The following is a 22,668-nucleotide window of genomic DNA, read 5'->3' as shown; positions in this document are numbered from 1 at the left end:
CTTAATTCTTGCAGTTGGGACTCAGGTAATGCCAGGTGGCGTGTCCTTAGCTTTACCAGTACCTACCTCTAAAACCTTGTGTTCAAGTTCGCTGACAACTATCCCTCTGGACTTTGTTCAAAGACTGCGCAGGGGGACTTCCCTGGCGGTCCAGTGGTTGAGACTGCACACTTCCACTGCAAGGGGCGCAGGTCGGATCCCTGGTCGGGGAATTGAGGTCCCGCATGTTGCGGGGTGCGGCCAAAAGAAAAGAGAGAATTAAAAACAAAAACAAAAAACAAAGACTGAGCAGGGGTTGGGGGTCAAGACACTTGCCTTTGGGGATTCCCTCCAATGGGCCAGGCCCAGTCCTAAGCACGTCTCATGGGCAGTCACTGCGCCCCTCGCAGGCAGGTGTCGTCCTGTCCCCTGTGGTCACAAGAGGGGGTAGCTGAGGGATGGCCCTGATCCACCAGATAGCAGAGGAGTAATACTGCCTTTCCACTACTCAGCCCTGCCTCTCGTTCCGTAGCTGTAGCAGGAAATGCTTTGCCATCCCCGGTCACATGTCATGCTGGCCTCAAATTTCAGAACTGCGGAAACTCTGGCCCAGAGACATCAACAACTTGCCTAAGTTGCACAGCTGATAAGTACAAAAGCCAAGACTCAACCCAGATCTGCTTACTCTCAGTCTCACCCCATCCTTTCTGCCCCAAACCAAAAGATTTTCACGGGGTAAATGAACTTTGGCCCATTCTGGAAGATGATAACCAGCTCTTTGAACAGACCCATAATTTGGGGACAACCAGGTGATGTTTTCATAACAAAAGATAATTGAGGGCTTCCCTGGTGGCGCAGTGGTTGAGAATCCGCCTGCCAATGCAGGGGACACGGGTTCGAGCCCTGGTCTGGGAGGATCCCACGTGCCGCGGAGCAACTAGGCCCGTGAGCCACAACCGCTGAGCCTGCGCGTCTGGAGCCCGTGCTCCGCAACAAGAGAGGCCGCGACAGTGAGAGGCCCGCGCACCGCGATCCGCAGCTGGAGAAAGCCCTCGCACAAAAACGAAGACCCAACACAGCCAAAAATAAATAAATAAATTTATTTTTTTAAAAAAAAGATAATTGAGTATTAAAAGCTATGACTTTGTCAAAATTCTTTTCAGTCAAACTATACTAGAGCTATCTCTTACTTAAGTCTCTCATTGAATGTCATTTTCCCACTCGGTTATCCAAGGTTCTTTCTTCTGTGTGAATTGCCAAACCTTGTTCTAGGCTTGGTAGGCAGTGTTTCAAAACCCATCCCTTGACCCTGCTTGAATAATCGCAAACCATCCGGTGCTGTAAGAGAAGACCGCTGTGCAAAGCACACGTTCCCTCTCGGGTGTCCTTCAGAATAACGATCCCGCAGACGTTCTTCCTGCTTCCTGTCTGCTCTCGCACACGGCAGGCAGGGACCTCTCCTACTAGCAGTCACAGGTCTGTGGCTATTAAAAACGCATAAAATACAAATGTTAAAGCTTGGATGATACTCGGACAGATTTGAGCCTCAGGAGAGGAAATGTCCGGTGGGCTGCTTTGCTCACATCGTGGTCAGACTCCAGCTCTTCCTCTGGACTCAGCCGCAGGACATCACTCTCCTTACTCCTCGCAGAACGTGTTGCAGACGTGACGTGTCCCACGTGGAAGAAGCCCCTCGGTTGAGGACTGCTGTCTTTCCTTCCGCTTCCTCACCTTCCCTGCTTATCTCACCCTCTAGGAAACGGTGTGAGACAATATGAGCCAGAGGTGCCAGGAAATCACCAGAATTTGAGCTCTTGCCTCTTCTTTCCAAAGCTTCCCTGTTGTGCTTTCACTATTGTTAGACTAAGGGCATGATTCATTCTTCTGGATGTTACCAAATAGAACTAATTAAAATGAGTTGTTTGTCCCAGTGAAACTGATCCTGTGACATGACTGGTCAGTCTTTTGTTTGAAGATGATTGGATTTGGAGGTTTGATTTACCCCCCTCCCTCTGGGTTTCTCATTTTGAAGCTTTATCATATTTCTGGGCCTTGGCAGGATTCAAATGAACTCAAGAAAGCCTGGCAGATTTCCTGAAGGATTCAAACACTCCCTTACTTTATTCTGATGTGCAAAGTTATGGTTAGTACGGAATCAAATTGACTCTGGCCCTGCTATAATTGTTTATCTTGAACTGCACACGCAAAAAGGAGTATAATACCAGCTCATTTCTTCCCTAAACGTTCTTTCGAGCCGAAATTTTCAGTGATATTTAATAATTATAAATTAATCTTCAGACGCTGCTTGTGGGCAGAGCCTCTTATCCCCAGGTTGTAAACCACAGAGTTTCAGGGTTTCCTGGGGGAGCTCCAGGGCTCTCTGATTTTAATTTTGAAACTCTGTCTTTTCAAGAAGCAGCTCAAAAATTGTTCATCACCGTTGTGCTTCAAGAAAAAGTCCTCAATTCCTCACCCCAAGCTATCCTTGGGACAGAGGGAGGCCCCCTTTTCCCACTCCCAGGCAGGAGCCAAAATAGGCTGGAAGCCCAAGCTACTTAAATAAACGATTGTGATAATTAAATCTAAAATGGAATCTTTAACATCTCTAAAAGATGGTGATAATTAAATCTCCCTTATCTAACTAAAATGGAATGTTTTGAGGCTTAACGGTTGTGAAATTCTTAATTAATTCCCTTTTAAAAGAAACTTCCCAGGAGGCAGTGGATCTAATCATCTTATACTTTTTTTTTTAATAAACCAAGAAAAATAATATTTCATCAAATGCTGGAAAAATATGATTTTTCTAATAACTCTAAATTTATACATGGTTAATATAATATATAAGAAATTATAGGGCTTCCCTGGTGGCGCAGTGGTTGAGAATCTGCCTGCCAGTGCAGGGGACACGGGTTCGAGCCCTGGCCTGGGAAGATCCCACATGCCGCGGAGCAACTAAGCCCGTGAGCCACAACTACTGAGCCTGCGCGTCTGGAGCCTGTGCTCCGCGATGGGAGAGGTGGCGACAGTGAGAGGCCTGCGCACCGCGATGAAGAGTGGCCCCCGCTCACCGGAACTGGAGAAAGCCCTCGCACAGAAACGAAGACCCAACACACCCAATAAATAAATAAATAAATAAATTTATAATTTAAAAAAAAAAAAAAGAAAAGAAAAGGAAGTTAAACACATACAGATTGGGAAGGAAAAAATATAGCTGTCTTTGTTTGCAGATGATATGGTTGTCTATATAGACAATTCTAAAGAATCAAAAACCAAAAAAAAAACAACAAAAAAAAAGAATAAAAAAAAAAATTATAGGTCAATGAGGAAAGCTTGGATGAGCTTTTGGAGAAGCTTGGAAAGCTTGGAGAAAAGCTTCTGTTATGTCATTAGTTATAATCTACCAGTTGGTTTGAAAAAATTAGAACTTGTAAGGTAGGGTGAAAGTTTTAACCCAATGCTATGAACTTGAAATTTTCTCCATTTTGCAGAAGGCATTTTTTAATCAGACACTCAAGCGGGTTAATAAGCATCCAGTGACTATCATGCAGTTTCACTAATAAGAGAAATAAATAGACTTACTTCTCCTCAATTCAAAAGCAAATCTCAAAAAAAAAATTCATGATATAAATGATTCCAAATTATTCACTTTTCAGGTTTTAAAAAAATTGTCAAAATATGTCGCCATCAACTTTACAAATACTACTGAGGTTGACTTCGTTTTTACTTTAAATTCACTTTCAGGGGCTTCCCTGGTGGCACAGTGGTTAAGAATCCACCTGCCAATGCAGGGGACATGGATTCGAGCCCTGGTCTGGGACAATCCCACATGCTGCAGAGTAACGAAGCCCGCGAGCCACAACTACTGAGCCCACATGCCACAACTACTGAGCCCACATGCCACAACTACTGAAGCCCACACGCCTAGAGCCCATGATCTGCAACAAGAGAAGCCACCGCAATGAAAAGCCCGCGCACTGCAACGAAGAGAGTAGCACCTGCTCACCGCAACTAGAGAAAGCCCACGCGCAGCAATGAAGACCCAACGCAGCCAAAAATAAATAAATAAAATAAATAAATTTATAATAAATAATAAAGTCACTTTGGTAGCGTATTTAACTTTAACCTCTGTTATTCAACAGTGGGAACCAAAACAAGATGGTTGTCAGCAAAGAGAAGCCAAGAACCAAGTGTCATTACCAATAATTAACATAAGGGTAAATACAATGAAATTGTCTTAGTTTAATAAATAGGAGAGAACTCCCCTTATGGGGGGGGGGGGAAATGTGTGTGTGTTTTATCCCCATGGCTGCTATAACAAATCACTTGGTGGTTTAAAATACCAGAAATTGATTCTTTCACAGTTTTAGAGGCTAGAAGTCTGAAATCAGTATTAGCAGGCTGAAATCAAGGTGCCAACAGGCCACACTCCCTCCAGAAGCTCCAGGGGAGAATCCTTTCCTTGCCTTCTCCAGATTCTAGCGGCTGCCAGCAGCCCTTGACTTGTGGCCACGTCACTCCAGTCTCTGCCTCTGGTCATTCACGTTGCCTGGGCACTTTGTAATTTCTTATTATTCACATACCATGATTGGATGTCTTACATATTCTGTCTTCCAAAAGATTTAACACTAAATCAAATTTTTTTTAACATCTTTATTGGAGTATAATTGCTTTACAATGGTGTGTTAGTTTCTGCTTTATAACAAAGTGAATCAGTTATACATAAACATATATCCCCATATCTCCTCCCTCTTGCATCTCCCTCACACCCTCCCTATCCCACCCCTCTAGGTGGTCACAAAGCACTGAGAACACTAAATCAAATTTAAAAAATTTTTGCCCCACTGAATACACAATAAACAACTGATTCATTTGCACCTTCGCTATTGTGTTTCTGATTTTTTTTTTTAATTTATATTCAGACTTTCTATACCTTTAACCAACCCTTTGAGTTTTCTGAAAATATGGAACCACAGACTCTAAGCCTCTTTAACTATAAAACTGTTGATACCGAGGTCACGTGGTCAATCCACGGGTCTTCCACCGAGCCCACCCTCGTCTCTCCCGCCACCCACCTTCCCTCCCCAGTAGTCACTGTGCCTCGTATCTAGAGTCACCAGAGCCACCGACGGGAGGCTGGCACGTCACTGAGAGGAGGGGCAAGGTCTGCACCAGGCAAACCTCCCTTCCTAACATCAAAAATATTTTCTTTTTGTTAATGTTTACTATGATTGCGATGCTTCTGTTTTCTGTTTACTTCCCTGATTTGAACCAGACATCGGGGAGTATTTGAAACTCCTAGTCCCCTGCCTTCATCACCGTCTTCTGTTCTGAAGCTAATAAAGCATCCCTTCTGGCTCCAGACCCTGCCCTCATCCGTGGGAGGCTGGCTCGCTGTATTCCAGCCGAGTTTGAACTCTTGGCCGAGTGGATAAATTCCTCCTTGTATAAATTCAGATCAAAGGCCAAGTGCTTGTATTTTACATTTCTCCTGATGAACACTTTTTTTTTTTTTTTTTTTTTGGTACTTAGGTGTTTTGTTTGCTTTTTTCTTTTTAAAATGTAGTTTGATCACTTCTTTTTCTAAAAGATTGGAGAATTCACAGTGACAGAGAGTGCTAGTATCCTTTGCGGGAAAACAACGAAGCTTTAACAATAATAAGAAATTTCAGATTCACTCACTTCCATTCTTGTCCTAAATGCATTTTTCAGACCTTGCTCTCTGTGCCTGCTATAAAAGAGAAACTGAAATCCAAGGCAACAGGATTGCTAATCTAAAATCCTGGATGTTCTCACTTGACAGGATCCTGGAAACGTGTAGATTCCAAATTTAGAAGTCATGGAATTTCAGCCACGGTCCCCAAGCAAAATCTTTTAGGAAATCAGAACTGCTGCCTGCCGTGTCCATGCTGGCTCGGTCCCGAGTGGTGCACAATCGGATTCTCCACTGCTCATAAGTAAAAAGATTCCAAGCAATGATCCCAGCCTTGCCTTGTGAATAGACTCACTTGTCTTCTCTTATATTTTCTTGTGGTCTCCAACTTCAGAGCTATAATATATGAACAGTTTGACACCAGAGGAAAAAAGCTGTTCTTAAACCACCGAAATATTTTTTTTTCCTGTTTTTCAGGCTCCACAAACACAAACTACTCCTTGCCTTTTTGCTGCAGTTGGAGAAGAAAGTGAATTTGAAATATGCTCTTACGCAATGCTGGGGAAATGGTGAAATAGGCCAAAGATTTATTCTTCGTTCAAGATGAATTCTGTTTGTAACAGAGTGTAGTGTTCAGGAAAAGGACCTCCACCAAGTCTGAAAGAAACTAATTTATTTTCTGTTTCTGCAGAGTTTACATTATTTCCCACTGCTTACACTTTAGAATGTTTATTTTATGGGGACTGGGGGATTAAAAGAGTGTGAACTAAAAGGTAACATTTTCCACGATGGAGTTTTCTATTTTGTCTTTGAACTGAAAATAAACATGTATGTAGAAAACCAACCAGCAAGCTTTCAGTGCCAGATAAGACTCACTGACTGCTCTCTAGAGGTAGCTTTTCATGGTGGGGTTGTTACCTGACACTGATTTCCTGGAAAATTGTGAATGCAATGAGAGCTTTATAAACATAACAAGGAAAAAATAACAGACAGAGAAATATCAGGTCAGTTGTGAAATCTTCTGACTGCTGGAAAGTGGTAATATCCTTTGGAACAAAATACATTTTATATCCAGAACTACTTTTCAGTGCCAGTGAAGTTTACATCACTTACCTAGAAACTGATGGGATTATGCTGGTTTCTTCCACCGATGAATGAATCTCAATGGCCATTAAGCTCTCGCAGACCCATAGGGCAAGAGAAGTGACTCTTAAAGGTCGGGTGTTTGGCAAATGTTTTTTCATTTTTCCAGCCCTTAAATTGTTCCTGACCCTCTCTTGTTTCCATTTTTTCCCTACAATAATATAAAATTACATAAAAGTTAAGACAAAACCAAGGATTCAGGAACAAACAAGCAGTGATTGTCCTCTAAGCAGTATAAGTAAAATAGTCACCATAAATATCTTAAATGTCCCCCAGGCACATCCTGCAAAAGTCCTTGCCATCAGATCCTGCATGTTCTTGTACTGCACCCTCAGTGACCCTGCTTGTTAGCTGCTCTGCCCATAATGTATCTTTATGCGCAGTTTAATTTGTTCCAAAACACTGTTTAATAAGTAAAAAGCCTCCCCACGCAAAGACTGTCTGTCTGTCCTGAGAATAATTTTGCTTCATGTTTCTGAAGTGTCACGGTCCCATTGTCATCCAACCCACCCGCCCCTCTGTCCCTGCCTTTTATTTGCGTGTATGCCTCTCCAAATACACAGTGAACTAGCATCTCCAATGTATGAATCTATTTCAAGATTATGAGGGTTCACAGTCAATTGGTTCTCTATATAATGTGACCAGTGAGCAGCCTTTCTCACGAAATGATTTTTACTTAAATTTTTTTTTTTATTCTTTTCATTTTATTTTTTGGCCAAGCAGCATGTGGAATCTTAATTCCCCCACCAGAGATCAAACCTACGCCCCCTGCATTGGAAACACGGAGTCTTAACCACTGGACTGCCAGGGAAGTCCCCGAAGTGACTTTTAAGCAGTTCTCTTCTGCTTGTTATTTTCCTCTGCCATTTAAAGTTTCATTTTCTATTTTTGAAAATGTTTTAGGAAAAAAAAAAAAAATCTTACAAACCTATATTCCAAGGGCTTTAGGCCAGAGACTTCTTTCCTTACCTGCTTTCACCAGGCAACTCACCAATTCATCAAAAAAAGGAGAGAAAAAAAAAGAGCATCCTGAATACAGATGTGGGAGAGCTTCTCAACACTCACACCGAAGGACGTATAATCCAGGTGTTGCTGGGAACTCCACAGTTTTCCCATCATGTGGGCTCGTCTTAACTGCTAGGTGTCAGAACTCATGTTCTGATGGATTGTTTTCTTTCATGCGCTAACCCTACCAGGATACACTCCTGCTGAGGGATAAGCAGGCTCCACTGAGAAGAAAGGTCTTTGGCAGGTTAAATAATGGGCTTATGAACTCATGATGACCGAGGCATTCACGGGCAGGAGAAGACGTTATTTTAGAAGAGAGCTAGTTACCTACCATCTCTTCTGAGGCCAAGGCATGAAAAAAAAAAAATCACATAACCTTTGGCATGGCGGGTTTTAGACAGAAATCTTCCCGAGAAGGGTAGATCCTGATTTCTCTCTGCCTCTATAACTGAAATGTAAGAAACTACTAACAGACCAGAAATGGTGAGGGCCACAATGACCACCATGGCACGCAGAGACGTATGGCCTTTTTTTTTTTTTTTTTTTTTAATAAATTTATTTATTTATTTTTTGGCTGTATTGGGTCATCGTTTCTGTGTGAGGGCTTTCTCCAGTTGCAGCAAGCGGGGGCCACTCTTCATCGCGGTGCACTGGCCTCTCACTATCACGGCCTCTCTTGTTGCGGAGCACAGGCTCCAGATGCGCAGGCTCAGTAGTTGTGGCTCACGGGCCCAGTTGCTCCGCGGCATGTGGGATCTTCCCAGACCAGGGCTCGAACCCGTGTCCCCTGCATTGGCAGGCGGATTCTCAACCACTGCGCCACCAGGGAAGCCCGAGACGTATGGTCTTGCTCCCTCTCTGCTCAGGGTCCTGAAGTAACACCTGCAAGGGTTAAGACCCAGACCAGAAGGATATTCTGAAAGCCGACAGAGGAACGCACCATAGTGATTAACAAAAAAGCAAGGGAGAGATGAATGGGGACTCAGGAAAATAGCGGCAAGGCAATTAGCCAATCCATTCCTTAATATTCTTTTTATTTCTCTATTTCTAGGGTTATTCTCTTTGTTTTAACTGGAATGTGCTGACTCCATTAAAACGATACATCAGTGTTCTTCTTCACAACAGATATTCAAAGAGGATCCTCCTGTCTAACATTACCCAGGGGCTGTTTTTTAACATAATTTACACCTGCCGATAGATAAGATGGTGTAGGAAGCTTACTTTATTTATTCCAGAAGAGTCCACATACACATATTTGTCCATTGCTTTTGTATAAATGTATATGTACAAGGGAGTAAAAATTAAGTAATAAGTGCACTTTTATAGCATTTGTTACAAACCTGTAATCCATATCCACCGAAAAAGTTGAGCATTGTGGCAGAACAGTTGGTTACTAATCAGAGCCTCACTGGTTCCTTAGACTTTAATGCAGCCATGGATCGAGGGACCCCAAAAAAGCTCTTATAGCTACACTTTAAACAAGGGATAGTGCTGAAATCCAAGAGTCCATGAACTTGGATGGGGGAAAAAAGTACATCTTTGTATTCACTAACTTCTAACTGTAATGTCACATTTCCTTCCATTATGAATGTCAGCAGCAAATCACAGCAATATTCACAGTACCTGTGTCTGTCGCAGTAGAAATCACTGACATTCTAATATTACAGTTTCTACAGAGAGTCACAGTAGCAATTATGCCCATCACAGTAGCACATCATCTAACAAGGCAGATGTGCCACTATCCTGTTATTTCATGTGTCAAGAGCCACATATATTGCTGTAATCAAATTTGATAACTTTTTCAACATTTTAATAACTGCATTTCACTGTTGTTCTGCGTTATAATCATACGTGGTATTTAAAGATATTCTGAGAAGGGCTACACAGCCTTCATCTGACTGTTTAAGGGATCTATGGCACCAAAATGGTGATGACCCCCAGGGACTGGATGAAATTCTAACCTCCTAAATCCTGCAGCCTGTTGTGATGCTCTGGGATGTTAATACATCTGCATCTGTGCTCCAAGCCGTCCCTAAGGGTCCCTGCTCCAGGGCTCCTGTATCTGAGGTCCTTGTTCCGGGAGTAGCCCAGGTAGCACCTGTCACTGGAGCCCTCTCAAGCCTAACTCAGATGAGATAGAAGAAGCTCTGGAAACTGTAGAGTGCTGTGTCAATGTAGAGCTTGCTTAGCAACCCCAATCCCTGGGCCAGCTCCTGAGCTCCCACCTCTGCCCTGCTTTGGGGTCAAACTTTCCCACATGGCTTTAGACGCTGCCCCTGGCAACTAAGGTTCTACCTGACCTGGTCTCCCCAAGGCTCACACAGAACCTCAGCTTGCGTCCTAGTTCTGGGGACCACTGGCTCAGGGTAACCACAAATGCCATTCCCACAAAATTACAAGTTTTACTGTATGGTTTTCCTGATAAGGGATCTTACCATTGTTGAGTAACATTGTTTAATTCATTGACTTGTTCATTTGTTCTGCAAACCCCTATTGGGCAGCTACCATGTGTGAAGCAGAATGTCTTAAAAAGAAAAAGAAGTCGACGTACAAGGTCCATGACTGAAGGGAACGTGTTGGGGCATTCCCCACTGTATCCCAAACCCACAGAGTAGTGGAATGGAAGGTAGTAGTTGATCAGTAAGTATTTTCTGAGCGAATTCATCCGTCCACTGACTGAGCACGTGTCAGCCCACTTGCTGACACCAGTGATTGGTGTTGGAAGTGGGGGGCAGTCCTGTTGGTTGGGGACCCTGCTCTCTAACCTGTGGGGTCTGCACTAACTCTGGGTAGTGAGCGTCAGAACTGAATTGAATGGAGTTGTAAGACATCCAGTTGGTGTCGGGAATGTACACCAATGGAGGATTTCGTTAAGCAAAGGATTTTAGTTCATGTCGTGAAAAACTATCGAGATACATAAATACCAAAAGTTTCAGAAATCATGGGGCAGATTTCATGGCCTACATCATGTCCCTGACAGATTGCCCATAGGCCCCCATGTCACACTTTGAGAACAACTCTTACTCAGTTTTAGATTGAGCTATTGGTCAATTCGAAGATCTGATTTGGTTTCAAGCCCTTAGCCATCAAGAGATAGGCAAGATTTCTGCTAGACCCCATAAATTTCCTGAGAGCAAGCCAGTGTCCGCAGATCTGGGCAGACACCGTTGGTCACTGGAGATGAGACACTAAATAGCTATGTCCCTTCCTGAAAGGCCAGAGTCCCCCCTACCTGGCAGCTGTCCTTGGGATGTTACCCACGGTTGCACCATGTTCTGAACTTGCATTAAAACAACCATAGATTCAGAGGATTGTCCAAAGAACCGTTCTTTTCTTTCTTTCTTTCTTTCTTTGGCTGCATTGGTTCTTCATTGCTGCACGCAGGCTTTCTCTAGTTGCGGCGAGCAGGGGCTACTCTTCGTTGCGGTGCGCGGGCTTCTCACTGCGGTGGCTTCTCTTGTTGCAGAGCACGGGCTCTAGGCACACGGGCTTCGGTAGTTGTGGCACGCGGGCCCAGTAGTTGTGGCGCACGGGCTTAGTTGCTCCGCGGCATGTGGGATCTTCCCGGACCAGGGCTTGAACCCACGTCCCCTGCATTGGCAGGCGGATTCTCAACCACGGCACCACCAGGGAAGCCCCAAAGAATCATTCTTAATGATGACTCTGGGCCTTCCTTCAGGTCTCAGTAAGATGGTTGATTCTAGGACAAAAGATGAATGTCATGAACCAAGAAAGATGGCGAAAATACTTCATAAAAATGGAGTAGGACCATGTAGTTGAGCCGTCAACATGAGACAAAAAAAGAATGAAATGCTCTGCTGTGCCATCCTCCTGTGATCTCAGCCTTATCAATGTGGGTTGTCTTCCTAGTTAATCTAATGCTCTTCCTTTGTGCTGCTCAGGCTCTGGGGTAAGCATCCTTCTCAGGTCCAAAGTGTAGCCACCTAACCTAGCGTTGCTTTCCTGAGTCCAAGACAACGATGAACACTTTCCATGGAGCAACACCGTGACTGGCCACGGCCAGTGTATTCAAGGCAAGCTAAATCCATATGAGCTAGCTGAACATCGAAATCCTCTCTGGGCAGTTAATAGCAGACTCCCAAGCATTTGGGCTAGTTTTACTTATAGGTTTTAGAATCATGATTTTTTTTTTTAACTGGTCTCAGGACCATCTGCATTAGAATTACCTGCAATGCTTGTTAAAAATGTAGCTTCCCACCTCCACTTAGACCTAGTATATTCAACTCTCTAGAAATGATCCTGGGAATCAGTATTTTAACAATTCACTAAATTATTCTCCTGCATCCTAAATTTAAAAATTAACGCAGACTCCGCTTTTGTATCACCACTGTGCTTAGCACGATGCTTCACACCTAGAAGGTGCTATGCAAGGACTTGTTGAAAGCCTGAGTACACATTTCTAGCCGTCTGTCTCCTGGCCCGTGGCGGCCCTACCTGCATGTTATGCATCATCCTTACAGCCCTCTCAATTCCTGATACCCCTTCAGAGCCAAGGAATTAAGTTTTGGTTTTTTTCATGGCATTTCTCTCCTGCCTTCCTCAGCTGTGGCTTTTCCAGGCTCCCAAGCACCCCCCACCCCAAGCTGAATCCTTAAACCATCTCAGGAACCACAGACCTCCTAGGAAGATTCAGTGGACAACGAAGAAATATATGAGGCCAGTCAAGTTCAGGATCTCTCATCCTAGACTTGTGTCTAATAATCCAGTATGGGTTGAGTGCCTACCCAGGCAAGGCCGCACACTCGGCTCTGTGGATTAACGAGGATGATCAAGGTCGGGGAGGGGCGCTGGTAAAATGGTCCCAGAAGCCACTGGGAGGATCCTGGAGGCATTGGGGGATGGCTTTCCACCCGTCTGCCAGAGGGAGTTTATACCCATGCTTTTGAGTTTTTCATAAACTCACACTCCGTGGCAAGGCTTCCCTTCTCTTTAGCACCCTAGGTTTGTATTTAAGTCTCCTGAAATGCTTTAAAAAATACAACCTTTCAGATACGTTGTCAATCATATTTCATCCCACGATTAGAATGAGACTCAAGGCAGGTTTGTTCTGAAAACAGCCCTTGTCTCCTCTATTTTGGCAGGGCAGAGCTCAGAGGAGGGCAATGGAATTGCCCAGACTGAGTCTGAGGTTAGAGTGTTTATGTAACAAATCCACTAAACTTAAATATTTCTCGTGGTGTGGTCAGGGCCGCAAACCTTTGCCCGGGCTCACCACGGTGAATGTCATCTGTTTACTCAAGCCTGTGTGGGCATCTCTGTTTATGTGAAAGGACCCTGCTAGCTTAAAGCCAGTTAATATGTTCGGTCATAGATCATGATGCTTACGTATTTTACAATAAGGATTGCAAAGACAATTTTTCAAAGTAATCAGACTGGTTAACATTTGTGTGTGCACTGAGCAGACATATTGAATGAATGTTCACTTGGCAAAGTCTTACAATTAAGGAATTTTTCTTCCCCAGATAATTACATGAGCCCTGATAGTGTTCCTCCAAGCCAGCCTACCGATTACCTTCCCCCTTGATAGAGACAACGTGTACCAGACAAACAGCTGAGACAGACACCCCGAAGGGACTGGAAAGGCTCTCCTGGGGCCAGAATTAGTCAACTATATGAGAAGTGATGCTTTCCAACTTCATCACGGAGCTGGGAACCAAAGGATGCTTCAGGGGCCAGGGGAAATGATGCTGAATAACACCCCAACTCCTTCCAAGCCATTTTCTACTGTGGCTTCATTACTGAGTTTGAAATGTGAATTCCCAGAATATCAGACATCCTCAAACTCAAATGGGAGTACAGAAAGGCATTCCAAAGCCAAATGTAAATTATTTTTAAATTATTCATGCCACCTCGATAGCCATTAGAACAGATAATTGAACTAACTGTAAATATGTATGAACAGAAGTGACAGAAACAGAAACATCCACAACAAACTACAGATGAACAGAAAAATCCACTTAAGTGCTAAATAATTAGGGAGGAGAGAAGCCAGGGGAGGTGGGAAGCCATAGTTGTAGAGTGATGAGTGATTTGGGACTCAACTGGCAACAGCCAGCGAGATGGGAGCTGGCTTGAAGAAGAGGAGGGCTGAGCCTTGGCAGAGAGGAAGGGGGAGTGGTGAGGGCTGAGGAGGGAAAATAAGATGAATCTGTGGTGGGTTCTGGTTTCTGACAAATCTGAGCTCAGCGAGGCAAAAGTGACAGATGGAACCCCGGCCAACATGAAAAAAAGAAAGTACACACTATATGAGATATTTGAGGTCCTCCTGGAACCTCAGGACACAGCGCATGGAAATAACATTCCATCTGCAGCCTTCTACCCCAGGACTGGCCCCCTTCTCTACAGAGTGAGCTAGGGGTAAAAATGCTCTTAGAAGCAGCGCTCTCTTCCAGAGAGTAGCAACTGATTTGGGAGCAAGAATGTGTTACCTGGCAAATGGTTTGGGACTCCCCTATTTTAAAAAATTCAGAGGGTTTGGGAATTCCCTGGCCGTCCAGTGGTTAGGACTCCGTGCTTTCACCACCAAGGGCGCGGGTTCAATCCCTGGTTGGGGAACTAACATCCCGCAAGCTGTGCAGCATGGCCAAAAATAAATAAATAATTAAAATTTTTTTATAAGTTTATAGAAGCTGGTTTGTAGACGTGGTGACTCAAAACACTTTAAAAAGATTCAGAGGGTTCAAAGCAGCTAGTGAGAACACACAGGTTTTAAGTGTAAAAAAATGTGATGCTGTCCCCCCCCAAAAGGTTCCTGTTCACCACCACGGCGTGTTCCGGTGCAAACACAGGCAGGTAAATGATAGAGAAATTGCATTCAAACCCTAACGAAGTCGGCAAGCAACCTGAGAATGAAAGCCCCAAATTAGCTGGCGGTATTGATCATTCCTAAAGGAGACATCAAGCATGAAAAATTCAGTTCCTAGCAGATTCTGAAGCAGGAGCAGGGATTTGAGCAAATGTCCCTCATCCATGCAGACACCTGATGGTTGCTGGCAGGTCCCAGACCTGAGCCGCGTCAACTGTCCCGTGAGGACTGAGGGTGAAGGAGACCAGCCCTGTGGGGCGGATGAGGAACAGTCTAGATGAAGGCTCACAGCCACCTGGATAACAACAGACATAGGAGATAAGTGAGTAAAGGCCAGGGTCTATCGAGTTAAGCGCCAGAGAGGCTGTCTCCAATGTGTGTAAGAAGACAGTAACTTTACCACGGAGCTTGTGCCCTAGCTCACACGGCCCCCAACCTCTCCACACCAGGGCTTTCCCCTCAGTGTGACCAAAGCGGGCAAGTGTCGTCCTAGGAGGCAAAGCTGTCTCTACACCCTGTGACCAGAGCTCCCACACTGAGGATGGAAGCGCAGGGCAAACCTACCAATCCCGCACAGGCTGCAAAGAGACATCACGGGCACTGACTCTGGTCCTAGACCTGAGTTATGGGATCAAAACAGAGAAATTAATGGCGAAATTGGTAATATTTCCACCCAGATATTTTTAGGATAATCGTGTTTAAAATTCTGTGGTCTTGGGACTTCCCTGGTGGCGCAGTGATGAAGAATCTGCCTGCCAATGCAGGGGACACGGGTTCGAGCCCTGGTCCGGGAAGATCCCACATGCCGCGGAGCAACTAAGCCCGTGCACCACAACTACTGAGCCTGTGCTCTAGACCCTGAGAGCCACAACTACTGAGCCTGAGTGCCACAACTACTGAGCCCGAGCGCCTAGAGCCTGTGCTCTGCAACAAGAGAAGCCACCGCAATGAGAAGCCCACGCAACGCAAAGAAGAGTATCCCCCACTTTCCGCAATTAGAGAAAGCCCGTGCACAGCAACGAAGACCCAACACAGCCAAAAATAAATAAATTAATTTATTTTTTTAAAAAATTCTGTGGTCTTACAGAATTGTCTCTGAATCACTGTACCTAGAGATGAATAGCATCTTTTATAGGGTATTCGATTAAACTTAACAAACATTTTTCAGTGTTAAGTTCTTATCCTGTGCTTGGTACCAAGGCCAGGCTCTAGGCAGACACAGCCAGGATAGATAAGGACTTCACACAGCACGGGTAGGCAACTACACTGCAAAATGTAATGCACAACAAACGGACGATTCCTGATCATTATTACTGATAGTAGTATTTCTATTTCTGCTGTCAAAAATCCAGAAACGGGACTTCCCTGGTGGCACAGTGGTTAAGACGCCGCACTCCCAATGCAGGGGGCCTGGGTTCAATCCCTGGTCTGGGAACTAGATCCCACAGGCAGGCCACAATTAAGAGTTCGCATGCCACAACTGAGGAGCCCACCAGCTGCGACTAAGGAGCCCACATGCCACAACTAAGACCCAACTCAACCAAATATATAAATATTTTAAAAATCCAGAGACAGCTAAATTCAAACCATCAGATCAATAAAATGGTAATTAGTAAGAGTTTATTGTGCACATAAGGACAGTTCACGAACTGGGGGCTTTCAAAACAATAGTGGAATGGAGCTGAGAAGTATGTGTTATATAGGACAGCTTATATAGTGAAAATTTGGAGGCTGTTTATTTTTTACAGTGATTGGTTATAGCATTGAAGTTTTTCCTAATGGGATTGGGTAAAATGTTTATCTTATGCCAATTTTGGAAAACAGTCTAAGTTTCATTTATGATTTTCAAAGGCATCTACAAGAAGCGACCCAAGCTAATGTCACTTGTGTTGCAGGATAAGCTAAATTAGTTTTTCCTTACATGGCTTAACTGGTTGTATCTGTTTAGGGAATTTTCAAGTCTGGTCTCCATTTTGTAGTTTATTTTATCACTGCTTAGTAGCCCATAGCAGGAGCTGCTCAAAATTTTTGTTGTTGTTGAATGAATGAATTAACCAATTCATTATCAACATGGACATTACAATTGCCCAAGATGGCAGCGGGAAACAGGACAAAGAGAAGAACCCCTAAGTCAGGCTCCATTGGGAAAATGGCAGGCTTGCCTTGGAGGTTGGTAGAAAATGGCAGTGAAGGATGGATACTTCACCTCACATTGACTGAAACGTGTCCAGGGGTCAACAGTAATGCAGAGAGAATAATTCATGAAGTTAAAGGAATAAGACTTTTTCCTTAAAGACTTCCTCCGTCTGCTCAAATACAGTTGACCCTTGAACAACATGGGTTTGAACTATGAGGGTCCACTTATACGTGGATTTTTTTCAGTAGTAAATGCTACAGCACTACCTGATCAGAGGTTGGTTGAATCCATGGATGCAGAACCAGATTCGAAGGGACCATGTATGTGAAGGGCCATGTAAATTATATGGGAATTTCAACTGCGCGGAGGGTCAGCACACTTAGCCACCCCCCGCCCCTGCGTCACTGTTCTAGGATCAGCTGTACTGTATCTAGGTTGAGGCTTGCGAGCCTGAGGGGTAGAATCTAGTAACGTGCTGGAGTCTGGATGGTGGGAAAAGGGAGTTGGAGGGAGCCCTGCAAAGTGCCTGCCGGCTCTGGGGTCCCTACCAGGGGTTGCCCCAAGCTGTGAGTGCAGGTGCCGCCAGGACCTCTGAGGGCAAAAAACTCCCACACAGGGAGCTGACCCCTGAGGAAAGAGTCCTGCCTGCTCCCTCAGAGTCCTCACCTTTTAGATGTGAAACCCACAGACGCGGACCAACGGGAGGGCCCGGCCTGGGCTCCCAGGAAAGCTGATGATGCCCTCCCCTGAGACAGCCCCTCTAGAACAATCTGGTCCTTGTCTGCCACCCAAGGCGCCCTGAGAAAAGGACTGGAGAGAAAAGGCACTCGCTGGTGCGCTTTATGAATGAATTTAATCCACTGTCACTTTATTACCCATCTGCTGAGGGTGTGTCGTTTTCACGTGACCTGGTTAGGGCTGTGCAGGCCGACAGTGAGGCATCAGAATGGCCACAGTTACAGCTGTGTCCCCAGAGACTCGGCCCCCCACCTACACACTGAGGCATCACAGGCAGAAAAAGTGCTTTGAACTGAGAAAAGAACAAAGCTCTGCCGTGATACTTCAGAGGCAGCAAAGGAGCTTGAGGACCCATCAGGTGGTTTTGCCAAGACAGCTCTTAGTTGCCTTCAGCAGTGGAATCCAGGGTTTTCCCAACAACACTGCTTTCTCAAACTCCAGATCACCAGCAGCTCTGAACTGTCATCTTTTTTTTTTTAATATATTTATTTATTTATTTATTTATTTTATTTTTGGCTGTGTTGGGTCTTTGTTGCTGTGTGTGGCCTTTCTCTTGTTGCGGCGAGTGGGGGCTACTCTTCGTTGCGGTGCACAGGCTTCTCACTGCGGTGGCTTCTCTTGTTGCGGAGCACGGGCTCTAGGCTCACGGGCTTCAGTAGGTGCAGCACGCAGGCTCAGTAGTTGAGGCTCACAGGCTCTAGAGCGCAGGCTCAGTAGTTGTGGTGCACGGGCTTTGTTGCTCTGCAGCATGTGGGATCTTCCCAGACCAGGGCTTAAACCCATGTCCCCTGCATTGGCAGGCGGATTCTTAACCACTGCGCCACCAGGGAAGTCCCTTTTTTTTTTTTTTTTTTAATTTTTATTGGAGTATAGTTGATTTACAATGTTGTATTAGTTTCAGGTGTACAGCAAAGTGAATCAGTTATACATATACATATATCCACTCTTTTTTTAGATTCTTTCCCCATATAGGCCATTACAGAGTATTGAGTACAGTTCCCTATGCTATACAGTAGGTCCTTGTTAGTTATCTATTTTATATATAGCAGTGTGTATGTGTCAATCCCAATCTTCCAATTTATCCCTCCCCCACATCCCCTGGTAATCATAAGTTTGTTTTCTACATCTGTGACTCTACTTCTGTTTTGTAAATAAGTTCATTTGTACTCTTTTCTTAGATTCCACATATAAGTGACACCATATGATATTTGTCTTTCTGTGTCTGACTTACTTCACTCAGTATGACAGTCTCTAGGTCCATCCATGTTGCTGCAAATGGCATGATTTTGTTCTTTTTTTACAGCTGAGTAATATTCCATTGTATATATGTACCACATCTTCTTTACTCATTCCTCTGTTGATGGACATTTAGGTTGATTCCATGTCCTGGCTTTTGGAAATAATGCTGCAGTGAACATCGGGGTGCATGTATCTTTTCAAATTATGGTTTTCTCCGGGTATATGCCTAGGAGTGGGATGGCTGGGTCATATGGTAGTTCTATTTTTAGTTTTTTAAGGAACCTCCGTGAACTTTCATCTTTAATTCGCTTGCAGCCTTTGGGTGGTCAAGGAGTAACTTCAGACAGAAGCCAGTGTTCCTGCTCCCCGCCAGCCTGCACCCGAGTCAGGGTCTCAGAAGTGCCCCTTCCTTCCACCTGCTCAGAACTGTGTCCTCCCTTGGCCAGGCCCCTGGCCTCCCAGGCTTAAGCCTCTCCCCGGGCCTAGCATCTCCCTACAAAATTGCTAGGGAGGCAGGGTCAGTTCTTCCCGCCTGTCTTTCAAATACCACCTCTAGAGCGGAGAGACTCTATCCTTGGAATACAACCACAGATTTCTAATAAGGCTGAATTTTAAACACAGTTTTTGTAACAATCCACTCACATCTTAACTTTGTGTTATCAAATTAAAAATATATTGTCAAGGGCTTCCCTGGTGGCGCAGTGGTTGAGAATCTGTCTGCCGGTGCAGGGAGCGCGGGTTTGAGCCCTGGTCTGGGAGGATCCCACATGCCGCAGAGCAACTAAGCCCGTGAGCCACAACTGCTGAGCCTGTGCGTCTGGAGCCTGTGCTCCGCAACAAGAGAGGCCACGATGATGAGAGGCCCGCGCACCGCGATGAGGAGTGGCCCCCACTTGCCGCAACTGGAGAAAGCCCTCGCACAGAAACAAAGACCCAACACAGCCAAAAATAAATTAATTAATTAATTAAAAATATATATATATATTTAAAAATATATATATATATATAGTCAAGAATATTCTTGCCATTCTAAACCACAAATGGGATTGTTTTGTTTGGTTTTTAATCATAGCAAGGAAATTTACTCTGTGCAGTTGCAGCATATCTCTTTTTTAAACCTATTTATGTCCATAGAAAAAAAAAAAAAAGAAAATTCCTCGTAAAGTTAAATATAGAATTAACATATGACTCAGCGATTCCATTCCTACGTATGTGCCCAAAGAATTGAAAACAGGAACTCAAACATGTACACCATGGGGAATTTGGCGGTCCAGTGGTTAGGACTCCAAGCTTCTACTGCTGGGGGCATGAGTTCAATCCCTGGTCAGGGAACTAAAATCCTGCAAGCCACACGGTGTGGCCAAAAAAATTAAAATGTACACCAAGTTCATAGCAATAGCCAAAAGGTGGAAATGACCCAACAAATAAATGGATAAACAAAATGCAGAATATACATACAAATGGATGAAATTTTGACATGTGCTACAACATGGATGGACCTTGAAAACAACATGCTGAGTGAAATAAGCCAGATGTAATAGGACAATAGTATATGATTCCACTTATATGAAATATCTAGAGTAGGCAAATGCATAGCGACAAAAAGTGGATTGGAGGTTAACAGGGGCTGGAGGTTGTTAATTCATTGGTAGAGTTTCTGTTTGGGTGATAAAAATGCTTGGAATTAGATAGTGGTGATGGTTACCCAACATTGTGCATGTAATTAATACCATTGAATTGCACACTTTAAAATGGTTAAAGTAATAAATGTTATGTGTGTTTTAGCACAATTTTTTTTAAATCAGGCTTTTTATTAGTATGACAGGTTTTGGCTACTAGAGCAGTTATACATCTTATTGGCTCATATTTAAAGTCTTGGTAATGATATTTACTCCCAACATAAAGATCTAGTTTTCAATGTCTTGTAGAACTTCGCCGACATGACCAATGTAACCAGTGCACACTGCCTGGAAATGCCCTTCTCAGGCACATGGGTCCAGAAAGAGTGGCAGACCTGGAGAAGCCTGGCCTTGTGTCCAGCTCTCTGCTTCCTGCTTCTGCGACCCTGCAAATCGCTTATGATCACAATGCATCAGTTTCCATATGGTACAATAATGACACTAATTGTTTCACAGGGTTGTTGTGAAGATAAAATGTGTGGGGAGTGTAATGTGCTTAATACAGTGCTGGCGCAAAGTCAGTGCTCATCATTAAGCTATTGTTCTTATTAATATTATCATGACAGAATTCAGGGCTTTGTTAAATGAGTGATTGAGATTTAAAGGGGAAGAGTGATTAAGAAGCACTAACAATTCCAAAGAGAGGAACCGAAGAGCATGGCTTGAAGATTTATGATGAAACTCAGTCCTGGTTGTTGAGAAAAGGCACGAAGCCTTCTTGAACATTCCACCAGCTGAGCCTGCAGTGGCACCTTGGGGCGGCAGGAGGAGCCCAGGCTAAGTCATTCTCAGGGGTCCCTCGGCCTGATCCCATGGAAGCCTCTGGTCCCAGCAGCTGCGAATCACAGCTGTGGGCAAATAGACCGAGTGTCTTTTGCTGTGATAATTGTTTGCTCTGATCACTTGCACTGTGTTGGTTTATGCTGCTGGGATGCATTGCCAGTTTAAGCACCTTAACCTTCTGTTTCCTTTAGCTCTCAACCTCTGAACAACCTTCCCACTCCGGACCCCAGTGACATACAGGGAGGTGTCCAAAATGGCCACTGGGACATTGTTGGTCGGGATCAACATCCGCTTTGAAGGTGTCAGGCCTGATATGAACCCAGTCTAGGGAGGGAGGGAGGGAGCGCGCCAGCAGGGGAACAACATATTTCACATAAACAGACCCTTCAGCCTTTGCAGCTTTGGTTTCCCAGGAGCGCAGCCAGCGGCAGGAGTTTGGTTTTGAGAAGTAAAGATTTAGCTTTAACAGTTGGGCGGTCACTGCATCCCGATTGCTTTCCTCTGTGGGAGTTGCTATTGCTGGTTGGAGGCTGTTATTTTCCTCTATGTGTTGTGTAGGATTCAGACCTTTCCTGGGAAGAGAGCGCACATTCCTTGCTTCCCTTAATCACTACTTTGGCATCAGTGCGGAACACTCTAGATAAGGGACCACAGTGCCTGAAGCATCCTGGAGAGGAGGGAGGGCAGTGGCTGGAGTGAGAATACACACTGTAAAGAGTGGAACCCTAGAGAGTTTAGGGCTCATCTCCTGCCCCCGGAGCAGAGCACGTGCAACCCGGGGGCAGGGAGCAGAAAGCAGAAAGCATAATAGCTGAAGGTGAAGAGGAGGAACTTGTGAGATTTTTAAGTCATAACTATATGCTAGGATACCCTGGAAGTTTATTTTCCCAATTCAAAATATTTTTTTTCTGACTCAAAAGTACATTAACGGACCTTACATGAACCAGTGGGGCAAGTGTGCTATGAAATGAGAATTTGATACAGCAGGGGTAAAAAAACAAAAAACAAAACAAACAAAAAACGTAATTTAAAAAAATATGTATATAACTTTTTTAAAAAGGAAATCAACAATTGTTTAATGGGTGCAGAGTTTCAGTTTGGGAAGACAGAAAAGGCTGTGAAGATGGAAGGGGGTGGTGGTTGCCCAACACTGTAATTGTACTTAATGCCACAGGACTTTATACTCACAAAGGGTTAAAATGGTAAATTTCATGTTATGTATACTTTGCCACGTTAAAAACAATTTTTAAGTGCTTTCACTGATACATATTTGTCTCCTCATTTGTATCCATTTTATGTCTGGGGTTTAGGTAAGCTCTGGTTCTGATTACTAGATTCTACTCTAGCTAGTTATGTGACCTTGAGCAAGTCATCTCACCTTTCTGGTCTTCAGTTGCCTCACTTGTAATAGGAGAAATTTGAAAAGAATAGTCCGTTACAGCTCTGATAGCCAAAGATTAGTATTTCTTGAGGGTGTGCCATGTGC

The 22,668-nt window shown here is 44.2% G+C and overlaps 1 protein-coding gene across 9 annotated transcripts in view; it reads left to right on the top strand.

Annotated features, from left to right (window-relative positions):
- MTHFD1L (methylenetetrahydrofolate dehydrogenase (NADP+ dependent) 1 like) overlaps positions 1-22,668 on the top strand; it is a 283,519-nt gene that overhangs the window by 195,394 nt on the left and 65,457 nt on the right. For 2 of the 9 annotated variants that reach the window (XM_059940992.1, XM_059940986.1), the window contains one exon: positions 6,107-6,542. The exons of 4 other annotated variants lie outside the window; for them this stretch is intronic. The gene's annotated coding sequence lies outside the window, so the exon portion shown is untranslated. Of the gene's footprint in view, positions 1-3,720; positions 4,023-5,779; positions 6,075-6,106; positions 6,543-8,831; positions 8,901-22,668 lie in introns of those variants that run through there. 3 more of the 9 variants (XM_059940991.1, XM_059940990.1, XM_059940987.1) reach the window with 3 other exon arrangements.

This window comes from Balaenoptera ricei, chromosome 12, assembly GCF_028023285.1.
Source record: "Balaenoptera ricei isolate mBalRic1 chromosome 12, mBalRic1.hap2, whole genome shotgun sequence".
Classification (NCBI taxonomy): domain Eukaryota; kingdom Metazoa; phylum Chordata; class Mammalia; order Artiodactyla; family Balaenopteridae; genus Balaenoptera; species Balaenoptera ricei.
The sequence above is the reverse complement of the archived record's forward strand: the minus strand, read 5'-3'. Positions and strand labels throughout refer to the sequence as shown.